This window comes from Microtus pennsylvanicus, chromosome 8 (assembly GCF_037038515.1).
Source record: "Microtus pennsylvanicus isolate mMicPen1 chromosome 8, mMicPen1.hap1, whole genome shotgun sequence".
Classification (NCBI taxonomy): domain Eukaryota; kingdom Metazoa; phylum Chordata; class Mammalia; order Rodentia; family Cricetidae; genus Microtus; species Microtus pennsylvanicus.
Window position 1 is genome coordinate 103,615,146 of NC_134586.1, and position 14,639 is coordinate 103,629,784.

Genomic DNA, 14,639 nt, shown 5'->3' on the forward strand with positions numbered 1-14,639 from the left:
AGTCTCGGATACTGTCATGTCCTGTCAACAGCACATATTCACTCACCCAGGCTTCCTCAATCCCTTCAGGGTGAGAAATTCTGGGGTGAGACAGGCTTTTAGGGATGGGGCAGAGGCTGCTAGGGAGAGACTCTTAAGTTGTTAGTTCCCATCTTCTATCAATTTCCTAAAAGAATCAAGTAATTTTTTTTTGTTGCAAATGTTGTGAAGCATCTCGGTGAATGTGTGATTTAATTTACTTGATGGATTGATAACTGCAGATTCCATATATAGAACACAGAGTACTGGCCTTTCAGCAAACCCTGGCATTTCATCAAATATGCCAATGTGTCTTTAAAATCCAATTAATTGTGTGTGTTCAAGCAATAAAAAAATGAAAGGAGAGAGGAATGAGTTAAGGAAAAAAGAAAAGGAAGGGAGAAGAAAGGAAGGAGGAAGAAAGGCAGGGCAAGCGATTTAAGCATAATGATGTTGGACCGATGCTTGACTTGTGCCTAGAGTGTGTACCCGTCAGTTTATAAAGCTTTACAACGTGTAATGCTATGGAATGGTAGATGAGAACACAGCGTTCGAATAACATGGAGTCTGTCTCCTCAGTTCAGATGTGTAAAGTAAACACTCTTGACTGTCCGGGCTGCTGCTCCACCAGAGTGTGATGCCCAGCCAATCCCGGCTTTTCTGTATGTATGACTGTGTTTCTGTCCTTTTCTTATTCCCTCACTGCCCTGTCTCATCAGCCCTAAAGCTGTGTTGTAAGTCATGGCAACTCCACAAGATGGCCTGGAGGCAGACCCAGCATCTGGGGAATGATGGTGCCCCTCTTATGAGTGTGTCAGTGACCAAGCCTGCTGTCCATAAGCAGGGACTGGCTTCCACAAGTTGCTCAAAGGAGACTCACGTGCACTAACACAAACCCATGAGCTGCACCATATGAGGGGCAGCAATGTGTTCGAGATGTAACGAGGACAAACCATGTGTGCGGCAGGGAGCAATTATTTTTTCTTTTCTGATGAACAAACGATTGGAAAATGCAACCTCCCACATCGGTAGAGCTTTTCCTGCGGACAATTTGCAGCTCTGAGTCATGCCAGGCGTGGAGGTGGGATCCTTGCCACTTCTGATGTTCGTTTGCCTTCAAGCTGCCTGAGAGGTACAATTCAAGTGAGCTGAGACGTTAAGGAAAGGACCAGGGAAGGGGCAGTGTTTCTAGAAGAAGGTCAGGTTTAATCTATTTGTATTATATTAAATACAGATTCATAGACGCCGTCTCTTTAACACTCACCTTTTCCTTGACCCTTGTCATGATTGTCACTTGGCTGCCTGCTTTTGGTAACTGTCCTGTTTGTCTCAAAGAATGACAAGGAGCTGGAGAGATGGCTCAGTGGTTAAGAGCACTGCATGCCCTTCCAAAGGACCCGAGTTCGATTTCCAGAACCACATGGTGGCTCACAACCGTCTGTAATGGGGTCTGGTGTCCTCTTCTAGCCTGCAGGCATATATGCAAACAAAATTGTATCCATAATAAATAAATACATTTTTTTTAAAAGAAAGAATGACAAGGAGCCTGTTTCCAGTCCCCAGGTATGCTACCTCCTCACATCAGGTCTTGTGGCTCTGCTTTGTATTCTGCATTCTGTCTTTCTGCTTGGTCACATATGTGTGCCTCTACCTAAGAGCGGCTCTACAAAACAGACATCACGCAAATAACAGGAAAACTATCTGTGTTAAATGGAATAAAAGTTTTTACAAAGAAGTCCTGTTGGTGGTGTGATTACTAGAAGAAAAACAAAAGCATGTTTCTTAGTGTGTACTTCCCCCTTTTTTGATCTGGATATTACTATAGCTGTTTTTAACTTTTACTTTTTTTTTCAACTCATTGAAAACATAACTGGCTTTTCTGTGCACTCTGGGACATTGTCTGGCACAATCAAACTGGGCATTTTGGCTGTGGTTGAAGCTTAAACAGTAACATGTAAGGGTCCCTGCTCCATTAGTAATCCAGAAGGAGGGCAGATTGTGGATCGAGAGTCAGCAGAGGGGTTTGCTTTCCTCCAGTTGGTGCCCTTAAGCAATTATTTGATCTCCGTGTGCCTCTAGACATAGGACTGGAAGGACACTTGGCAAAACTCACAGGACCGAGAGTCAAGAAGGAGAATGAAGAAGCATTTACAGAGATTCTGTGGAATAATGTCCCTTGACACATAGCTAAAAGTTGTCTACCCAAGTGTAAACTGTTGTTAATACAATTTTCATTTTATCACTGGGATCCATACACAGCTAAGTCATAGCATCTGGTAAATAAAGGAGAGGTTGATCTCAAGGCATTCATGACTGAGGACAATAATTACTCAAGAGACAGCAGAGCCTATGGCCCAATAGAAAATCACGATGGCATGCAAATTGGCCACACTACAGGAACAAACATAAGCTTGTTTGTTTGTTGAGGCAACCATGCAGAAAAGCACAGAGGGCTTGCTGCTTAGATGAACCAGAGATCACTCTGTGGGCCACCTGGCATTGGAGAGCAACTTATCTCGGTGTACTTAACATCATGTGAAAACCAAGTGGACAATTTTCAACTGCATCAAAGATGATAAGATAATGATGATGATGATGATGACACATCTTGGGAAAAGCATGGGGAAATGGTTCAGGACATAAGGTATACGTTGCCCAAATATGACACCCTAAATTGGGACCCCGAACCCACAGAAAAAGTGCAAAAGCCAGGAATGGTAGCACAGGATCTGTAATCCCCGTGTCAGAGAAAATGGGAAACAGACAGAAGTATCATCAGACGTTCAGAAACTGGGGTGTATTTCATAGTCTGGGGTGGGCACTGGTGAGTGATGAAAGCCCCTTCCTCAAACAAGGTGGACAGTGAGGGCGAACACCCAAAGTTGGTGCTCTTGTCTTTATTCATGTGCCATGTCATGAACAAACCCACACTCACACACACAAACCCAGACACACACACACACACACACACACACACATATATATACAGGCATATATATGTATATATATACACACATAAACATCATACATACAGAGACAGCTCTCCCCCCATTCCTCCTTTCCCTCTCTCAACATCCTGGGGCAGAAGCATCTAGGGGAACAGAAAACTGTGATTATTTAAGTGATTTCACTGACAGCATCTTTAGCTGAGGGCAAACTTGGGTATCTTAGTGATCCAGCTCATTCTTCCCCGAAGCGTGCCCCATGTCCAGCACCCATTCCACCAAGCCCTTTCACTGGCAGTTCTCAGAAGTTCCTGTTTGAGTCATTTCCAGTGGGCTCAGAGTAATTCCACTCCCCAGTCACCACCACACTTCATCCTTAGTTATTCCCGATATAAATTGTACATAGGTGAAATTGAGTACTGACTGTGCCTAAGAAAGTTACCCACGTACATGGTTTATTTTCTCAGATTGTTTATTACCTTTCATTTATTCATTTTGTATATGCAGGGATATATGCACACACAGGTGTGTGTGTGTGTGTGTGTGAGCATGCACATGCATACCTGTGACATGGCATGCTTGTGGAACTCAGAGGACAGCCTGGGAGTATTGGCTCACTTATTCCAGTGTGTGAGTCCCCGGGCTGCAACTCAGATCATCAGCCTTGGTGGTAAACACTTTTACCCACTGAGTCTTCTCTTCAGCATTCTGAACATTTTAAAATGACTTTTAAAAAATGGCTACCTTTGTAGGTAGTACAAGGGCATATTGTCTACACACATGCATGGATGTGTGTGCATTCATGGGTCCCCATGCACCTGTGCCACATGTACACTCATACACCATTGTATGCATGCATATACATGTAAATGCAAAGCTGTTCACACACATGGAATCACACATTGCCTTACACATTCGTGCATGATATGTTCATGTTTATGCACACATACGTATACAGACATACGTGAACATATGTGTTCATAGCATATGTATACAGAAACCTTAGTAAATATCAGACCCATTTCCCTCCTCTTCTTGTAAGAACATAATAAGTAAAAATAATTTTATGAAGAACTCATTAGCATAAAATGAAGAATTTAGAACCAGCAGCAGCTTTGTAATATAATTTAAATACCTGCTGACATTTTTCCACTTTGTGCCAACATACCTGGGCCCCAGAATCTACTGAAGGATTGAAATTTATATTGAGGTACTTCTAGGTCAGGTTCCATTTTCGAGAGTCTTTGGAACATCAGGATTGCACTATTACAGGATGGCGGAGGCTGGGTAAACAGAACCCTCCTAATTCAGTTGTGGAAGTAAGCAGTCTCAGGACCCAGGTTTCCAGGCATCAGACCATAGTATATGAGTGTTCGTACAATAGAATCACTCACGCACACTTTCAGATTAGTTTTGTTTTTAGGTGAGCAGTGAACTAGCCTCCCTGGGCAAGATGCATTAGCCGTCCTGGACATGCTACATACATGCATGTATGTGTGCGCATTCATGGGTCCCCATGCACCTGTGCCAAAACAAACAGACTTCAAGCTGACCTGAATAGTGAGAGTCACAACCCCAGAAAGGGGTTTTGTATTTGAGACTCCATTAACAGTGCTGCTGACCACATACTCCGCTCACAGATCGGCTTCCCCAGGGATGACCCAGAAGTTCTGGGCATTTGGCACCCAGATGTTGGGATAGGTTTTTTTTTTTAATTTAAAAGAGGGGGGCAGATGAAAACCTCTCTAAGGAAAAGGCCTAAACTTATTAGAGAAAATGTTTTCAAGTTTGTCGTTTAAACGGATTTTTAAAGCAGCCATATTCCCATAGGAGGTAACTAAGTTTTAACAGCAGTCCCCTGGGGACTGTGCGGTTGAGTCTGAGGGGATAACCCACAGAGTCACCTCACCATGGCAAGTCCTCATTGAGATGTGTTTTAAATATCTCGAGTAATTCTTGAGTAATGTTATGGCCTTAAGTTTGAATTTTACTTGCCAAATATTTTCTTAGTTTGAATTCTTATCCAAACTACCAAGTATCTCTTTCAGAATCACTGACTTCTGGATCACCAGTGGAGGCAGGAGGGAGACTCAGTTCCATGAGACAGATGGATCTCCAGGGAGGGGAGTGGGATGATTACAGGAAGAAGGTTACTAGAGAATGTCCGACCCAGTGGAGGCAGATTTGGACCACAACAGTGACCTATTGATACTATACCCAATATTCAATAATCAATAAATAATCAATATTTAGAGGGAAGAGAGGCCATGTTATGAAGAAGACTGACTGTTATCTTGTCATGCCTTTAAATATAAAATTTGCTTATAAAAATCGTCTCTTCACTATCACATGTAAAGACCAGTTTTCCTTCTCATCCAGTCCTGAATCCAAATTACCTAGTTAAGGAACAGAATCAGTGTGTGTGTGTGTGTGTGTGTGTGTGTGTGTGTGTGTGTGTGTGTGTCGGGGGGAAGACTCAAGTCCTAAATAAGCATCTAGGAAGGACAACAACAAAAACTGTGACGAGCAAGCTCACAAAGACATCTGGAGACTTTACAATGACCTATAGCAATGATCAAAAATCAGAAGGGCAGCAAAAATAAGGAGCATTTCAGAGACAGCTACCAAGATGAGCAAACGGTACAGCAGAGTACAGGTGGCATCTGAAAGATGCTGGGTCGATCTTCTGAACCCCAATGAGCCTTTCTATTGGGATTCAAAATGCGAATTCAGAGTTGCAGAGTGACAAACTAGGCATTGTTCCTAAACTCTACTGAGAGCTTGGCCTAAACCAGTCACAGAGAGAATGAATAAAGATGAAGGCAAGGACAGCCTGAGCCCTTCTCTCTGCCATCCTGATCCTGGGGAAAGGTGAAGGGTTGTGAACAATCAGGCCAGGGAAATGAGAGAAGCAAGGGAGGAAAGAGTGGGCTTGGAAAAGGACTGTGTGACTCAGGGATGAAGCTGTGGATGCGGGCTGTGGATGTGTTTCTGGATCCGCTGTATTCAGTGTCCTGGGGCTATCCACAAGCCTGACAAATGGCTCTGGAGAGTGTGGCAATCCTGAAGGAGATTGCCTCATTTCTTGGATAGTTCTTGCTATAAGGAAGAACAAGGATGAAGCTTCCTAATCAGTACAAATTTGATTCCTCCATGTTCTATGACTCAAGTATGACTATCAATACTGAAAGACATCATACATACTACCATCAATCCTACCCACATATGACTCCTGAAAGTTACAATAGAGGCAAGTTTTGGCATGTAGCAGAAATGCCATGGGAGTGACCAACCACTTTCTAATTGGACTTAAAGCACACTTCACAGTAGAAAATCCATACCTATTACTTATTTGAACCAAAAACCTGTGTCGTAGACCTTAGGAGGGAATCTACTACTACGGTGCTGCTAAATGGGCATGGCACTAAACTGAGTCCTAATGACTTGTTGTTGCACCTATGGATCAATTCATCTCTCAGCACGCATCTGAGAAGCTTCTGTTTTCAGTAGATGGCGATTAGCATGGAGACCCACAACTGGCCAAAGCGCAGAGAATCAGAAACTATAGAATGCTCAGTTCTGAAGGGGACACACACATCATATGCCCAGGCAAGGTGAAGAGTTCATTGTAGAAGAAGCAGAAAGAGTGTGAAAACCACAGCTGACCGATGGCTGCAAGGGAAACATCTGGACACAGCATAGATACTGTCACATGAACTCACAGAAATTGACACACCACACACAAAACCCATGGAAGTCCTAACCAGACCGAATCCCAGCATGGACAGGGGAGTTGGGTACAATCCCACTCCTCACCATGATACAAATGGAAATTTCTAGTTGCTGAGAGAGGGAAAGATAATTTTTTAGAAGATTGTAACCCAGGATACCTGTTTCCCTGTCATCCAAATATGAGCCCAGGAGGAGGCTCCCACTAGAAAAGCCCAGACCTCTCCTCCCTGATGACCTTGCCTGACGCCGGCTTATGTGAAAGGGAGACCAAGAGCTGTGTGAGTAGGTGGGGTGAGGAACACTAGAAAGGATCGGCTATTCTGAAGTCACTTGGGGTGGCTTAAAATCAGACAGATGGAGGGCCAATAGCAACAGAGGATTATTTTAATGAAAGAGATGGCGTGGATAGAGGCAGAGGACAAGAAAACTCAGGTACTATTGGGCATCTGACAAGGATCCCCTGGGGCTGCTTTAAAGCTCTACACCGTGTTGTGGAGTAAAACTCAAAATACAAGACCTGAGCAGAAGGCTATGCAAAGGAGGAAAATTATTTGCAAAGAAGGCAGGAGGCTCATACATGGTAGACACAGGGTAGAGAACACACATGCAGACAGACACCCATAGGTGCTCACTCTATTCTGCTGTCCAGGGCTCCTGCTCAAAAATTAGTGCTCAGAAGTGACAGGGGACTAAGGGAGAGCACTGTGGGGGCAGAGAGTTTGCGTGTGGAAACCGGGGAAGGGGCTTACAACTCTTAGAGAGAAGACGAGGAGCTGGTAGAGATGGTGGCCCAACCTGGAGAGAAAATACCTCTTAGGAAAAAAATGTCGATTTTCAGAGTCTCAGTTATATTTGAGTTTTTGAGGAACAGATAATTTTTTAGTATAATTCTCCCCCAAGCAATATTTTCTCATAGTTAAACAAAAATTACTTGCTAGATATCTGAATTTGAATTTTAACTGTTTTGTATTTTTATTAGCCAAATCTGGCAACTCTACTTAAAGCAAAAATCTAGCAGCAGAAGTAAAATAAAAATCAGCAAAAATAATTAGAAAATGAAGGTGAGTGGTATTCCAGGGGAAAGGGAGGGGGTGTGGATAAATAGAAATCGTAAGGAAAAAAAGAAAGAGAAAACTAGAAACTTAGTTATTTCAATATTTGGATAACGATCCCAGAAGGAAAGAGCAAAGAGAGTCTACAAAGAGCAAAGAAGTATCCTGAGTAAATTAAAAAAAAAATGTCTTAAAAGAAATATCAGGGCTGGAGAGATGAGTTAATTGGTAAGACACAGGCTGCTCTTCAAGAGGCCTTGAGTTAAACTTCAGCACCCACATGACAGCTCATAGGAGTTTCTAACTCTAGTTCCAGGACACCGGACGCCCTCTTCTGGTATTCTAGGGCACTGCATGCAAATGATGTGTGGCCATACATGTTAGCAAATAACCTATACTAACAAAATAATTTCAAAAAATTATTAAGATAATATCCTCAATTTTCTAAACTCAAGGTCCTGACAATATTTTGGTTTTCTATAGAACAGAAAGAACTTGCCTTGGAAAAACACACCATGGCCTTTCAGGACAAAATAAAGGAAGATGATCATAAAACTTCCAAAGGATAGATACAAGGAATATGTGAATAGATTAAGGCAGAACGGTGCTGGACCTCAGTAAAATGTTGTTGTAGAGAACCTAGGGCAGGCTCAAAGCTATTCTTTTTTATTTTATTTTATTATTATTATTACAAGTTTTCACCTCCTCCCATTTCCCATCCCCTCCCCTCAGTCCCCCTCCCCCTCCTCCAGTCCAAAGAGCAGTCAGGGTTCTCTGCCCTGTGGGAAGTCCAAGGTCCTCCCCCCTCCATCCAGGTCTAAGAAGGTGAGCATCCAAACAGACTAGGTTCCCACAAAGCCAGTACATGCAGTAGGATCAAAACCCAGTGCCATTGTCCTTGGCTTCTCATCAGCCCTTATTGTCCGCCACATTCAGAGAGTCCGGTTTGATCACATGCTCCATCAGTCCCAGTCCAGCTGGCCTTGGTGAGTTCCCATTAGATCAGCTCCACCGTCACAGTGGGTGAGTGCACCCCTCGCAGTCCTGACTTCCTTGCTCATGTTCTCCCTCCTTCTCCTCCTCACTTGGACCTTGGGAGCTCAGTCCAGTGCTCCAATGTGGGTCTCTGTCTCTATCTCTGTCCATCGCAGATGAAAGTCCTGTGGTGATATGCAAGATATTCATCAGAGTGGCAATAGTATAGGGCCAGTTCAGGCACCCTCTCCTCAGCTGCTTAAGGATCAAGCTGGGGACATCTCCTTGGACACCTGGGAACCCCTCTAGAGTCAAGTCTCTTGCCAACCCTAAAATGGCTTCCTTAATTAAGATATATACTTCCCTGCTCCCATATCCACCCCTCCTCCATCCCAACGGTCCCATTCCCCCAAGCTCTCCCCATCCTCCCCTTCTCACTTCTCTCTCCCCATCTCCCCTTACCTCCACCCCACCCCCACCCCCAAGCTCTCAGTTTTTGACTGGAAATCTGTATACTTCCAATTCAAAGCTATTCTTGGTGGAATCCTGGGACTTCACCAGAAACACCTTGCTGTACCACAACCACCACCCAGACGAGCACACTTAGCACCTCTTGAAAATGATGTTATCTACCATTCAGTGTGTGCACTTCTGTGAGTTTCAGAATCAGCTTTTCAAGTTCCACTGAAAGCCATGTGAGAGGCTTGATATTTTCAATTGAATTGGTTTTATAATTTTAATTGATTTAGCAGGTTAACTTGGAAAGAATTGTCAGCTTGAAAATGGTAACCTGTTCTACTCCATGGTTCTTCAGTGGGTTTAAAGTGTACAGGTAGTTTATAGTTTTGTATAATTGTATACCTTGCATGGTTCTTGCCAAGGTGATAGCAGCCAAGTATTTGCGGGAAATTTTGTAGCCTTTACAATTCAAATGGAAAATTACTTGTCTGGTCATCTTTCACTTGTCACCTTGTATGCATGGCTGGCTGGAACACCAATTTTCTGATATATTTGTCTTTTCCCTGGTTAAATTTCTCGCAGATGGCTCACACAAACTCCTGCCTGGTAGCCAACTCAGACAGAGGACAGGCATTTTCCTTCTTCAGTCTATAAAAGTCCATGCTGCCTCCATTCCCACTCGGAATGTGCACAAAGATGCCCCCCTCTTTCAGGAGTCTGCTGTCTCCGCAGACAACAGAATCACCAGAAGCGTGGGGGTGTGAAATTCTCAGCACTGGACCACACACTATGCCAATTAAGTGGATTCTCCAGGTGGGTCTCAGTACTAGCTCTGTGCAGGACTCTACAGGTGAGCCACTGTCTGACCCTTGACACTGAGGTGTGATCTTCTGACCAGCAGCAAGCAACAGGTCCTTCAGGGGCTTGTTAAATACGTCGTTCTAACCACAAACCGGCCTTCTCAAGTCCAAATGTGCACTTTAGCAGGAATTTGCATGCTTATTAGAGATGGAGGAGCGCATTTCTAGAAATGAAGTCATGCCTCGTGCCTGCAGGCTCTCTAGGAGGTAACGAAGGTTGGTGGCTAAGCTTTTACGGCAAGAAAGAGGCTTTTTCTACCCAACCCAGGGTACTGACTGTGATGTTGCTGCCTCCACCTCATCCGAAGCCAAACTACACCTGTCACAAATCCACTGAAAGATCTTTGGACTGCACTGAGTCTAGTCTTCCCCAGGAGGAACTCGGCTTTCAGTTTTCTCTGGTATTGGTTCCATTTGTCCTTCCATTTTGTGTTTTTACTATTGGGTTTACACTTCATCTCCGCCTGTCCTCCCCTGTGCGTTTTATTCCTTTATTGTCATTCTGTGGGATTTGATCCACCTAAAGCATAGAGCTGCTTGTCTACGGTGAATCTGAAGTCCTCTGTAACTTGTAAACCTGTGTGGCAACCCCCAAAAAGTCACTCTGAGCTTGTCAATTATGTTTGTTTCCAAGTCATCTTTTTTTGTTGTGTTTCCTCTCTTTAATTGGATTTAAGCATTTGAAGCATTTTGAGTTTTCATAGAGAAATATTTCAGGTCATTGCAGATTCCTACGTTGTTAATTAGGCACACATAGAGCCCTGATAAGCCCTCACCTGTGGTGACATCTTGTGAAGCACAGCAAGGAATCGTAACGGTGATCTTGACTGGACAGAGCCAAGAACAGTTCTGTTCCACCAAGATGCCTACCTGGAAACACTAGTCTGCAAACCATTTGTACACTTTTGTTTTACATTATTTAATATTACATATATAGGTCATATAAAACATTGCATTATGTGATATATAACATCATACATTATATATAGCGCTATGTATAGAATTTGCAAATGTAATATAATATAATTATATATAACATTACAGTACATGATGCTATACCCTATACATGTATATATGAAGTATTTCCTGTATTTTGTTTCAAGAAAGCTTTATAAACCTAATCACAAAGTATGTGATGCTTGAAATTTTACTTCACTCAAGATGATTCTTGGCTCAGTCATTCAAGTGCTCGCTATGCAAGGATAAAGACCTCACTCAGTTTGATACGCTTATAAAATCCAGGTGAGTTAAAATAACGCCGGTGATCCCAGCACTGAGCAAATGGAGACAGGATGACTCCTAGACCTGGATGGCTAGCTAGTACAGTCAAGTCAGTGAGCTCCAGATTCAGAAAGAAACCCTGTCTCAAAAACTGAGAAAACAGACTGAGGAAGACACTCACTATCACTCTGGTCTCACATGCACTGAAACATGCATGAATACACATACATGTGCATGCACACAGACACACAGACACACCCACACACATCCACACACATGCACAAAGATAGATCTGTCCAGATTTCACCCAGGTTATTGAGCAGTATCCATTACGAATATGTCTCAGTTTAACCGTTCTCTGGCTAAAGAATGTCAGGACTATTTCTTTTTTTTTTTTTTTTTTATTTTTTTTTATTTTTATTTATTTTTTTTTTCACTCCACTCTTCTCCCCCTCCTCCCACCCCTCTCCCCTTCCCCCCACTCCTCTCCCCCTCCCTTTCCAGTCCAAAGAGCTGTCAGGGTTCCCTGCCCTGTGGTACGTCCTAGGTCCTCCCCCCTCCATCCATATCTAGGAAGGTGAACATCCAGACTGGCTAGGCTCCCACCAAGCCAGCACATTGCATAGGATCAAAACCGCGTGCCATTGTCCTTGGCGTCTCATCAGCCCTCATTGTTCGCCATGTTCCGAGAGTCCAGTTTTATCCCATGCTTTTTCTGGTAGCAGTCCAGCTGGCCTTGGTGAGCTCGCAGTAGATCATCTCCACTGTCTCAGTGGGTGGGTGCACTCCTCGTGGTCCCGACATCTTTGCTCATGTTCTCACTCCTTCTGCTCCTCATTGGGACCTTGGGAGCTCAGTCCAGTGCTCCAGTGTGGGTCTCTGTCTCTATCTCCATCCATCGCCAGATGCAAGTTCTAGGATGGTATGCAATATATTCGTCAGTATTGCTCTAGGGTAGGGTCATTTCAGGTTCCCTATCCTCAGCTGCCCAGGGAACTAACTGGGGACCTCAGCTTGGGCACCTGGGAGCCCCTCTAGGGTGAAGTCTCCTGCCCGCCCTAAAGTGGGTCCCTTAACTAAGAATTGTGGTTCCGTGCTCCCCTATCCAACCTTCCTTTATCCCGATCCTCCTGTTTCCCCAAGTCCACCCTCCTTCCCTTCTACCTTTTCTCTCCCCATCTCCCCTAACCCCCATCCCACCCCACCCCCAACATCCCACTTTTCCCCCCGGCAATTTTGTCTACTTCCCTTATCCAAGAGGATAACTATATGTTTTTCGTTGGGTTCACCTTCTTACTTAGCTTCTTTAGATTCGCCTATTGTAGACTCCGTGAACCCTATTTATGGCTAGAAACCCATTATGAGTGAGTACATCCCATGTTCGACTTTTTGGGCCTGGGATACCTCACTCAGGATAGTGTTTTCTATTTCCATCCATTTGCATGCAAAATTCGAGAAGTCATTGTTTTTTACCGCAGCGTAGTACTCTAGTGTGTATATATTCCATACTTTCTTCATCCATTCTTCCCAGAGCCAGTTATTCGGTCCCATGGTCCTTGCACAACCATCCTGTTTCCAGAATGCATGGACCATTCTTACGTCCATCTTCGCTGTGTAAGCAAGCTCATTTCTCTGTATTCTTCTCAGTGTTTAAACTCCGTCATTGTTCTTACGTGAGGTATTCTGAGAGCTCTTCAGTGAGATCTCATTAAAATTCTAATTTACATTTCCCCATTATCTGCAAGAGGTGTTGTACACAGTGTTAGGAGCTCTTTGTCCTCAGCACACCCTTCTAAGGGAAGCATCTGTTGGAGGATCTTGCTTGTTTTCCCGAGTAGATCACGTGCTGCTTTGCTGTTGATTTTTGGGGGTCCTTTATGTATTATAGATACTAAGCCTTGTATTTCCATCTATAGTTATATTCTTTCCTCTTAACAGGATCTTTCCCAAATGAAAGAGCTTTAATTTTGATCAAATCTGTCTTTAGTTACTTTTCCTGCTTTTCTCTGAGATAAAATACTCTGGCAAGGCACTTGAAAAGAGAAAATGCTTGCTTTGGCTTATGGTTCAAGGTTATAGTCTACCATGCTGAGGAATGCAGAAGATTAAGGCAGCCACATTGAATCCACAGACAAGGAACTAAGAGCAATGGATGCTATAGGTCAGCTTGCTTTTCATATTTTATACAGTGTAGTAACTCATGGCAGACAATGGTGTGATCCATAGCTGGTGAGTGTTCTTACATTAGTCAACTTATAAAGATAATTCCCCTAGAGTCGTTCCCAGAAGTGTGTCTGCTGGGCAATTCTAAATTTCATCAAATTTACAATTGAGATTAACCATCACAGAGGCCATTTTGATAATTTATTTTTTTTTGGATTGTGTTTTTGGTGTCATATACAAGCTCACATTTGCCCTTAAACCTTCCTCATTATCTCTAGTTCTAAAGTTTTGTAAGTTTATATATTTTCTATAATTTCAAGATCTGATTTGAAATAGAAATTTCAAGGCTTAGGTCTTATTTTGCTAAGACATAACTCTTGAAAAGGCCATACTTGATGAGTTATCTTTGTACTTTTTGAAGATTAGTTAAAATTATTGCATCATTTTATGTGATACCCAAAGTGTATCTTTTAATTCTTTGCTAATTTTTTCTAGCTTCTTTTCTCTTGTTTTAGGAGGTCCATAAACATTTGCCAAAGCCTGTTTACAGTGATGTTTGCAGTCTGTGGAGCTTTAAAGGAGAACTCTCCCTCATAGGCACACACTTGAACTATTGGGCCCTAGTACCTGGCTTTATTTGAAAGATAATGAACCTGCAGGAAGTAGAGCCTTGCTAAGGATGTTTTGAGGGTGAGGGCAGGCTTTGAAGGTTTATAACCTGGCCCTACTTCTTGTTCTCTGTTTCTTCTAACCTCCCTTGTCTTCTGTCTGCCTATCATCTATCTATCTATCTATCTATCTATCTATCTATCTGTCTGTCTGTCTGTCTGTCTGTCTATCTATCTATCTATCTATCTATCTATCTATCTATCTATCTATCATCTATCTGTCTGTCTGTCCATCTATCTATCTATCATCTATCTATCTATCATCTATCTATCTATCTATCCATCTATCTATCATCTATCTATTATCTATCTATCTATCATCTATCTATCATCTATCTATCTATCTATCTATCTATCTATCTACCTACCATCTATCTATCTATCTATCAATCATCTATCTATCATCTATCTATCTATCTGTCTGTCTGTCTGTCTGTCTATCTATCAATCATATATCTATCATCTATCTATCTATCTATCTATCTATCTATCTATCTATCTATCACCTTTCCTGTGTGCAGATGAAATGTAATCTTCATCTATCTA